The following is a 10,758-nucleotide window of genomic DNA, read 5'->3' on the forward strand; positions in this document are numbered from 1 at the left end:
GGACGAAGGCGCGAAGAGCTACTGTGTTACGAGCGGAGTACCGCAAGGATCGATTTTAGGCCCCCTTTTATGGAATCTAATGTATGACGGGGTGCTGAAAATACCACAACCAAAAACTGTGAAATTAATCGCATATGCCGACGACCTTATTGTAGTAGCAGTGGCTAAGCACATAGCTGACCTCCGCATCAAATGCAATGATTGTATAAATGGTCTACGACAATGGTTCTCTTCCATGAGTTTGCAACTGGCCGAGCACAAAACGGAAGTATTGCTCATAAGCACCAGAAAAATTGAAGAAAGAATAACCCTAACTATTGGGGATTGTGAGATTACCTCACAGCCACAGTTGAAGTATCTAGGGGTAATAATAGACTCTAAGCTTAAATTCAAGGAGCACTTGGCGTACACATCAAATAAAGCAAATAAGATTTATAACGCCCTATCGAGGATGATGGCAAATAAAGGCTGCGTGCGCTCCAGCCGGCGTTTTCTAATTGCAAAAGCTATGAGATCCGTAATATTGTATGCGGTCCCAATATGGGCCCAGGCGCTAGACGTAAAAGCGTATATCAGACCAATTAATGTAGTACATCGACTATCAGCAATAAGAGTAATAAGTGCTTTCAGAACTATATCCAGCGAAGCAGCTGAAGTATTGGCAAGTATGCCGCCCATAGACATCCAGGGTGATGAATTCGCAAGATTAAGCGAACTATCAAAACCCACAGTATCAAAAAAGAGAGAAGAGAGAGTTAAAAGTATAACAATGTGGCAGCAGCGGTGGCAAACCTCAACCAAAGGACGGTGGACTCACAGACTTATCCCTGACATCCAGTCATGGATAAATAGACAGCATGGGGACCTGAACTTTCATCTGACCCAAATATTAAGTGGTCATGGGTGCTTTAGAAGCTATCTCCACAAATTCCATCACGACGATAGTCCGTATTGTCCGATGTGTACGGAGTCCATAGAAGACTCCGATCACGTACTTTTTCACTGCCCTCGCTTTTTGAACGTATGGGACAGGCTGAAAACTGAACTTGGGGGTAATCTTACGGTGGAAAACTTGACTGCACTTATGTGCCAGTCCCCAAATAAGTGGAAAGCTGTTAGCGAAGCGGCAGCTTCAATTATGACAGAACTGAGACATGTACAACAGGTTAGGCGTCTGTCTGTCCGTGCCATAGAGGAGACCTAAATTGTCTTGTCACTCCCACGAAGTAATACTTAAACCGGTGGTTCCGTGGGAGAGTCTTGAGTTGGGAGTAGGTTAGGTTTAGCGGATTAAAGTTCCGCACTCCGGCTTTCGATGCTTCCCCCTACTATAAAAAAAAAAAAAAAAAAAAAAAAAAGTAGCGTGGGTATCCACATAGTTGTTGTTGGTGGGCTGTCGCACAGTTTCAGTGGTTTACCGTGTTGTTGGTATTCCTGCTGGCTGGATTGCCTACCAGTGAGTGCTGTGCTGAGCGCCTGGCGTTCGGTTGCGCTTGTTTCGGGTTTGCCCGTACAGTTGTGCTCAAAGGGTGCCTGGGGCTGTCCCAGTGCTGAGGTCGCTGACTTTTGCGTCGACTGCGGTCGTAGCAGAGTGCTGTTAAGCCCACAGTGCGGTTGGTACAGTGCCACAGCGGTTGACTCGCGACCGTTACGGGGACATTGATCTGTCCGGCGGTCTTTTCGAGTAGCCTTTCCAGACCTTTGGCTGGGTTGTGGGCTGTGCCCTCGCGAGAGCGCATTAACCGACTGCTTGGGTGGTGACTGCTACAGAGCGAGTATACGTGTGAGTCAGCGTCTTCAGTGCTTCAGTTGCGCGCGCCTGGAGAGCAGCTGTTTCGGGTTTTACCTGAGCAGGTAGCTTCTGCGCCAGTGTTCGCCGGCGTAACAGCCTGCCTGGGGGTAGGCCGAAGGTGGGAATGGCTCCACCACGGAGGAGGAGGGTTCAGTCCCTCGCTGAAAGCGACGGATCGGGCCCCACAACCGTGATGGTTGAAACGTCATCGGGTGACGAGGAGGTGAGGCCAGCGGTGAGGTCTCCGCCGCGGAGGAGGGCGCGTTTGGGGTCGCCTCTGATGGTAAAATCGGAGAAGAGCGGTAGTGAGAGCGGTAGCGGAATTGGTGGCACCGCTGGAAAAGTGGTTGCTCACCCCGCAGTTTCGGGTGCTGCTAAGCCGGCCGAGAGCGGCGGTAACAACGGCACTGGGAAGGGCGTCGCGGATAAGGGCGTCGCTGATAAGGGCGTCGCGAAAAAGGGCGTCGCTAAAAAGAGCGTCGCGAAGGGGGGTTCGGCGAAAGTCAGCTCGGTAAATGAGGGGGGGGGAAAAGTGAGTGTGGAGGTAATGGGGGTGTGGTTGGGGGAGGCGCTACCAGCCATGTCGCTGCCATGAAGGCAGTGACGGCTGAATTAAATGCCTTGGTGTTTGGGGTGAAGGACTTTGAGGTCACTACCGCGAAGGGGCTGATGGAGCTTGCCTCGAAGTACGAGGCGCTCCTGATGACGGTCAGGTTGACGCTCTAAGGGGGGGTTGTGGGGGATATATTGCCCAACCGAAGAGGTCGGTTGTGGGGTTGGCTCCGGCTGTGTCGGTGCGTGCGCCTCCAGCACCTGTGTTTTAGGCGATTGCTCCGGCATTGCCGAAGCCCGTGGAGACGTGGTCGGTGGTTGTACGCAGCAAGGCCCCGACGACTTCCTCTAAGGAAGTCATCAAAAAGGTGGTGAAAGAGGTGGGACCTTCCCTCGGAGTGCGAGTGCACGAGGTGAAGCCGATTAAGGGTGGTGGGGTGGTTATTCGCACCCCCTCTGTTTTAGAGAGGGAAAAGGTGGCGAATAATGCCAAATTCGGGGAGGTGGGATTGGATGTGACTGTGAACCGGAAGTTGGGTCCGCGGGTTGTGGTTCAGGGGGTTCACACCGAAATCTCCCATGATGACTTCATGGAGGAGCTCTTTCGGTTGAACCTCCAGGAGGTCAGCCCTGAGGCACGAAAGTCGGATGTGCGGATGGTCAGTCGGCCCTGGAAGGTGGCCGCTGATGGTAGCACCAACGTTGTCCTTGAGGGTTCGGACAAATCAATGTCCGCCCTCTTGGAAGCGGGAAGGTGCTACATAAAGTGGTTTTCCTTCAGGGTTCGACCGGATACCCCTGTTGCTGGCTGCTTCCGGTGTATGGGTTTTGACCATAGAGCGGCTGAGTGTAGGTCCAAATCAGATGTCTGTAGGAGGTGCGGTCAGGAAGGCCACAGAGCTGCCGGTTGCGTCAATGCACCCCATTGTCGCAACTGTGCATTTAAGGGTAGGCCAGCTGGGCATCTTATGATGTCCGCTGTCTGCCCCATATACTGTGGCGTTGTTGAGCGCGCCCTCGCCAGACACTGATGGGGGGTATCTTTCAGCTAAATTGTCAGGGATCGTATGCCGTGATGTGTGAGTTGGGGGGTTGTATGCTTGAGGGTGGGTGCGGCATTGCCTTACTCCAGAAGCCCTACACCACCAATGGTGTGGTTCGGGGTCTTCCTGGGGTTTTCAGGGTCTTTACGGACCTTGGGGGTAATGCCGCAATTGTTGTGACGGATCCAAACTACGATTGCGTAGTGTTGGATTCGTCGCAACAGGGGGTGTGTGTTTCAGTAGAGGGGGAGTTCGGTAGAATGATTGTCGCTAGTTTGTATTGCAAATTTAGCGAGCCCCTAGAGCCCTACCTGGGCTACATGGATAAGCTACTACTACTGGGGAGTAGTAGCCCATTTATCCTAGGGTTGGATGCGAATGCCTCGTCCTCGATGTGGTTTAGTAAGGTATCCAGACATTCGTCTGGATATCAAAGCCACATCCGAGGCGAGGTATTGAATGAATGGGTGTTGGCTAAGAGCCTCCACATTTTGAATGAGCCGAGTGAATGGTTTACGTTTGAGGGGCCTAGGGGCATGAGTGATATTGACGTAACGTTAATGAATGAGGCAGCAAGGAGAGCGTTTGACGTCAGTTGGGAGATTAGGGGAGGGTGGGGATTGAGTGACCATAATTTGATACAAATTATGGTTTCTCCGCAATCCCCACCCTCGGCGTACGTGGGTCCATTGCGGCGATGGCGTAACTCTGGTACTGACTGGAACCAATATGGACAGAATATAAGGGAAGCGGTATTGGAAATACCGCTTAGTGAGTTTGAGGAACTGGGGATGGACGAGCAAATTGCTCGGCTGTATGAGTTGGTCTGGTGTGTTAATGATAGGGTTTTCAGGAAGTATGAAAGTTCTAGGATTAGGAAAATTAAGTGGTGGACGAATGAGTTAACCTTGAAGAGGAGGACTGTCCGGCGGTTGAGACGAAATTTTCAGCGCGCTCGGCGGTCCAATTCGGATAGGTTATCCCAGATCAGATATGATTTTAGTTGTGCGGTTAGGGAGTATAAGGATATGCTTGTGAGAATAAAAGAAGAGGAATGGAGGAGCTTTGTTGGGGAGAATAGGGACGACCCCTGGGGGCAGGTCTACAGGATCTGCAGGGGTCGTAAGAGGGAGGATATCACCTCTCTCCGCGTTGGTGACTCCGTGTTATCAACGTGGAGAGAGTGTGCGGAGGTTCTGTTAGGAGCGTTCTTTCCCAGGGCTGAGGTTCAGGCACCTCAAGCACAAGAGGTACCTGTTCCTCCACTAGAAGATGAGGAGTTGGGATACGCCTTTGGCCTGGTTAGGTCTAAACGGTCCCCAGGTTTTGATGGTTTGAACGGAGAGATGTGCAAAAGCTTGTGGAAGTTCATTCCGGAATACTTGGAGGCCATTTATAACAAGTGCGTGTGGGAGGGATATTTTCCACGTGAGTGGAAAAGTGCCAGGTCGTCCCTCTCCTGAAGTCCCCTGATAAGATCAGGAGTGATCCTCGTTCTTATCGGGGCATCAGCCTTCTTCCGGTGCTTGGAAAAGTACTGGAGAGGGTTATGGTGGAACGACTTCAGGAGCTAACGCGGGGTATGTGGTCGGATAGGCAGTATGGGTTCAGGAAAGGACGCAGTGTGGAAGATGCGTGGATGTATGTGCAGAATGTTGTTAGGGAGAATGTCAACAAGTATGTCCTAGGCATATTTGTTGACTTCAAGGGGGCATTCGATTATCTGATCTGGGATCGAGTGATAGAACGGTTAGAGGAACTTGGCTGTCCGGAAATTAGTCTCTGGCGAAGCTACTTTTCGGACAGAAAAGCCTCTATCGTTGGAATGAATGGGAGTGTGGAGATTGGAGTGGCTCGTGGCTGTCCGCAGGGATCCATCTGTGGTCCATATATATGGAACCTCATGATGGACTCTCTGCTTGGGCAGCTCGAACCACTCTGTAAGTGTTGTGCGTATGCGGACGACCTTCTTCTCCTTGTTGAAGGTCGCTCAAGGCGTGAGTTGGATCGGGGGATAAATGTGGGTGTAGACATCTCGATGGACAAAACGGTGACAATGCTTTTAAAAGGCAGACTGTCACCGGGGCGTCCACCGGTTGTCCGAGTGAATGGGGTCGGCATCAGGTATGTGACGCAAGTCAAGTACCTGGGGTTGACCATGAGTGAAAGATTGTGTTTTACTCCACACTTGGTGAGTGTGAAGGTGCGACTGCAGGCGGTCGTAGGTAAGGTTATGCGCGTTTTGCGGAGTGATTGGGGCCTCGGACGTCGTGCTGTTCGCACCATATACCGCGGCTTGTTTGTGGCCTGTGCCACTTATGGAGCTGCTGTATGGTGGCGAACTGCCACGACGGTCTTCGGTCGCCGAAAGCTCCTCTCCGTCCAGCGTTGCATGATGCTCGCCTGTCTGCCTGTATGTGGCACCGTTTCTACGGATGCGTTGCAGGTGTCACTAGGTGCCCCCCCTCTTGACCTGGTTGTCATACAGCGTGCTGTATCATTCAGGTTAAGAAGGGGTCTGAGTGTGTCATTGCTGCGGAATGATTTGATTTCCGATGATGATGTGGAGAAGGAGGGATATCTAGGGAGAAAGAGGCTTGTAGATGATAGGGTCAGGTGTAGGTGGCAAGACCGTTGGGACAGTAGTCTCAATGGTCGGGTGACTTATGAGTACATCCGGGACGTTAGGTATGTAGAAGGAAACCCAGACTTCAGATTTTGTCTAAGTCTGGGTTTCCTGCTTACGGGGCATGGGCCTCTTAATGCAGTCTTGCATAAGAGGCACCTTGCAGATAGTCCAGAGTGTATGTGTGGGGCGTGTGTTGAGGATTGGGTGCATGTTATAGCGGAATGCCCGATGTACTCAGACATTAGGGACCTTGGGGGTATGGGGATTAGTTGGACTGATGGACGGTTAGATGTTAGTGGTGTGATCTCCACTAGTCGGAATGCCGAACAGTTATGGTCGTTTGAAAGATTTGCGAGCGTGTTGTTCAGGCGGCGAAGACAATTGGCTGAAGACCGGGGTTAGCTTCTGGTGTGAAAGGTGTATGAATTGGATGAGAGAATGGGATTCAATCCCTGGTCACCAGTCCAGAGCTGTATGGAAGCTCAACAGGTAGTAGTTTTTTGGGCTACGAGGTCTGACCGGAGACTTAATTCTGGTACCAGGGGGAGTAGGAGCCCTTGGAGTTCGTGCGGACCAACCTACCTACTCGTGCGGACTGGCCCCTCGGGGAGTATCGTGGTGGTTGTGGTTTAATAACCGAATGCGGGGAGAGTTATATTTGTCACTCAATGTGGAGTTGCATTGCAACCGGGTGCCGGACCCAAAGTACGGCAGAGGTTTTAGATAGGCCTCGAACCCCACCATTCCACACGCCAATTGGTACTGAATAATGCATTGCATTTTTCGGGGCGCTGATCATCGCATTGATTTGATCCGCTGTGCTTTTGAGCACCGTGAGGAAAGGCCGTCGTCGGCAGGTACTCACGTTAATATTGGCTTTAGATGTCCCTATCTATAAAGAGCCGAAACCACATATAAAGAGCCGAAACCACGTATATTTGCATATAAAAAAAAACTAAGTTTGGTTAAACGGCGAATATAAAAATGAATACATTTACGTAGCCAAATACATCGTCATCGTATTAGTGACGCGCATGAAGGAATTAAGGAGATTCCTACGTCCCTATCTATTGGAATTTCAGATTGTTCAGACGTGTTTTCGTTTCTGTGTGTGTGTGTTTTTTTTTTTTATTTAGAGGAAGTAAAAGTCGTAACAAGGTTTCCGTAGGTGAACCTGCGGAAGGATCATTATTGTGTTCCTATCCGTAAATATTATAAAAAAAAAACAAACAAAAAAAGAATAAAAAGAAAAATGATTTTCGTTTTTTTCTTTTCATTCATTTATTTCAAAGTTTTTCTTTTTTTCTTTTTTTTTTACTCCTTGTATTGTAGTAAAATGAAAATTATATCGCATACATTGTATTTGAACGCAACAAACCTTTAAACATATATAGTTGTACTTATTATTTATAAAAATAATATAAATGATAAGTTAATTTGTTCTCATTAACGTGTAATTCCTTAAAAATTTATAGAAATTAAATAAAATGTAATAAAAAAGGAATTACTGTTTTTGTTGGACATGCGCAACTTGTAAATGTTTGGGTTGAAAATTACAATTTATTGAAAGATTAATTTATATAATATACGAAAACGAAATGTTATTCTTTCAATAAATTAAAAACTCTTGACGTTAAATTAAAATAAACAAAAAATTATCACTCTAAGCGGTGGATCACTCGGCTCATGGGTCGATGAAGAACGCAGCTAACTGTGCGTCATCGTGTGAACTGCAGGACACATGAACATCGACATTTTGAACGCATATTGCAGTCCATGCTGTTATGTACTTTAATTAATTTTAAAGTGCTGCTTGGACTACATATGGTTGAGGGTTGTAAGACTATGCTAAATTAGTTGCTTATTCTTTTAGTCAATTAAAAGAATTTAAGCACATGGTATATTACTCGATTGTATTTTTCAATCCATAATATTAATAGCACAAAAAGAAATATAGAAAATATATTCTTGAACACCTCATATTTGAACGAAATTTTATAATAAATAAGAATCTTAGTATTCCCAAAAACAATAAAATTTCAATATTATTTCAAATAATATATACATTTAGAGGAACGTCTAGCATAAAATATTATTCTATATTATTCTAGGATTGCCTTAAATGTAAAAAAGCAAGAAAATAATATTGTTGTTATAATGAAGTAGTACGCGGGATGAAAAGATTGAATATTTATTATTAAGAAAATTATTGGTGTTAATAAACAATTGTGTATGTTTCTTTAAAATAGCAAAAAGCTAAAATATAAAATAAATATAAATATTTTTATACAACCTCAACTCATATGGGACTACCCCCTGAATTTAAGCATATTAATGAGGGGAGGAAAAGAAACTAACAAGGATTTTCTTAGTAGCGGCGAGCGAAAAGAAAATAGTTCAGCACTAAGTCACTTTGTCTATATGGCAAATGTGAGATGCAGTGTATGGAATATCTTAATATCTAGTAAATGCCCCCAAACTGCTTCTATTAATCATTACCTCTTGATCTAAAAACCAATGAACTTATTTCATTATTCCATGCACAAAATATTCAGCCATTTGGAGCCTGCTTTAAGCACTCTAATTTGTTCAAAAAAATTGTACCGGCCCACAACAACACTCGATGAAGAGCACTGAAGCAGGTTTAAATAGGAGGAATATATAAAAAATACATTGTATTAATTACATATAAGAACTCCACCGGTAATACGCTTGCATACATAAGGTAATGTACATACCACAATTATAGCTGTACTACTCGTATGAATCACAAATTCAACTACGAACGTTTTAACCGCAACAACTTTAATATACGCAATTGGAGCTGGAATTACCGCGGCTGCTGGCACCAGACTTGCCCTCCAATAGGTCCTTGTTAAAGGATTTAAAGTGTACTCATTGCAATTACAGGGCCTCGGATATGAGTCCTGTATTGTTATTTTTCGTCACTACCTCCCCGAACTGGGAGTGGGTAATTTACGCGCCTGCTGCCTTCCTTAGATGTGGTAGCCGTTTCTCAGGCTCCCTCTCCGGAATCGAACCCTGATACCCCATTACCCGTTGCAACCATGGTAGTCCTAGATACTACCATCAAAAGTTGATAGGGCAGACATTTGAATGATCTCTCGTCGGTACGAGACCATACGATCTGCAAGTTATCTAGAGTTCAACCAATATAACGATCTTATGATCGCTTGGTAAAAGCACACGTTCCAAAAGGTCCGTGTTTATTTTGCATGTATTAGCTCTAGAATTACCACAGTTATCCAAGTAACTGTTAACGATCTATGGAACCATAACTGATATAATGAGCCTTTTGCGGTTTCACTTTTAATTTGTTTGTACTTAGACATGCATGGCTTAATCTTTGAGACAAGCATATAACTACTGGCAGGATCAACCAGAATAATATTTTTTATTCATTTATATAATATTTTTTATACTATATAAATTTTTATAATGATATTTTCAATATTTGAAAATTAAGTACAAGACACATACAAAATGCAAAGAAGAACGAAATCGCGACAATAAATAATTATGCAATTTCTTCTACTATGATCGATTAAAAAATGTACTTCATTTCATTTAAATTTCATATTATTGTATTATTTATTGCGGTCTTATTCGGACTTTGAGATTGTATCTTATCGTGAGAAAGAATTTTCGTTCTCTATACATATATAATATAATTATTAATGTAAGGACGATGTTTCTTCTTGTATTTGTTAAACTTTCAAATAATATCATTTTTTATACATTTTACTTTATTTCAATGCGTATAGTGTATATATCTTTTTTTAAGAGTATATACGTTTTTCTTTTGATTTGAAATTAATAATTTCAATTCAATTATTTTTCATTTTATTTCATATATGATATGAAAGTATTCGAGCGTAATAATATAAATATTTAACTTTATTGAATTTTATTCTTTACCCACATATATTTTATGTGAATAGAAGAACAAACCCCAAAAAAAGTTGAATAAAAAAAAACAACTACATTATTTTAGGTATAGAAGAATAATCTCAATTAATAACATTTCATTAGTTATTATTAACAAAATTATTTCTATTTAAACCAACTGTAGCAAACCAGGAATAAATTTTTTTGCTTTCATTTATATATTACACTTAAATACTTTTATATTTATATGAAAAAAATTTTCATATAAGTACTAAGTATGCAATTTCATACTAGTATTAAAATTTTCATACAAGTACTAATGTCAAAGTTTCATACAACATATATGTTTTCTGCCACGCACACCTCACCAACCCGAAATCGTATGGAAAAAATCTTTTTAACCATATAAAAGTTTTAAATTCATATATACACAAGTAATTTATATCATTTTCTACGAGCATTATGCTTATAAGAAATATTACAACATCAAAAATAGCTTAACATTTATTTTTTTTTTAATTTTTTGTACTTATATGAAAATTATTTAGTTGTATGAATTCATATACTTAGTACTTATATGAAAATTAGTATCTATATGAAAATTAATTAGTATTTATATGAAAATTAATTACTTGTATGAATTCATACAATTAGTATTTATATGAAAATTAATTAGTACTTATATGAAAATTATTTACTTGTATGAATTCATGAACTTAGTATCTATATGAAAATTATTTAGCATTTATATGAAAATTATTTAGTATTTCTATGAAAATTTTTTACTTGTATGAATTCATAAACTTAGTACCTATATGAAAATTATTTAGTAT

General features: G+C 43.1%; 1 non-coding gene across 1 annotated transcript; it reads left to right on the forward strand.

Annotated features, from left to right (window-relative positions):
- The first annotated feature begins 7,675 nt into the window (after positions 1 to 7,675).
- LOC128923306 (5.8S ribosomal RNA) lies at positions 7,676 to 7,854 on the forward strand. Its single transcript, XR_008472273.1, has one exon. It is a non-coding gene; the product is annotated as a 5.8S ribosomal RNA (ribosomal RNA).
- Positions 7,855 to 10,758: the final 2,904 nt, after the last annotated feature.

The sequence above is a fragment of the Zeugodacus cucurbitae genome, chromosome X (genome assembly GCF_028554725.1).
Source record: "Zeugodacus cucurbitae isolate PBARC_wt_2022May chromosome X, idZeuCucr1.2, whole genome shotgun sequence".
Taxonomy (NCBI): Eukaryota; Metazoa; Arthropoda; class Insecta; order Diptera; family Tephritidae; genus Zeugodacus; species Zeugodacus cucurbitae.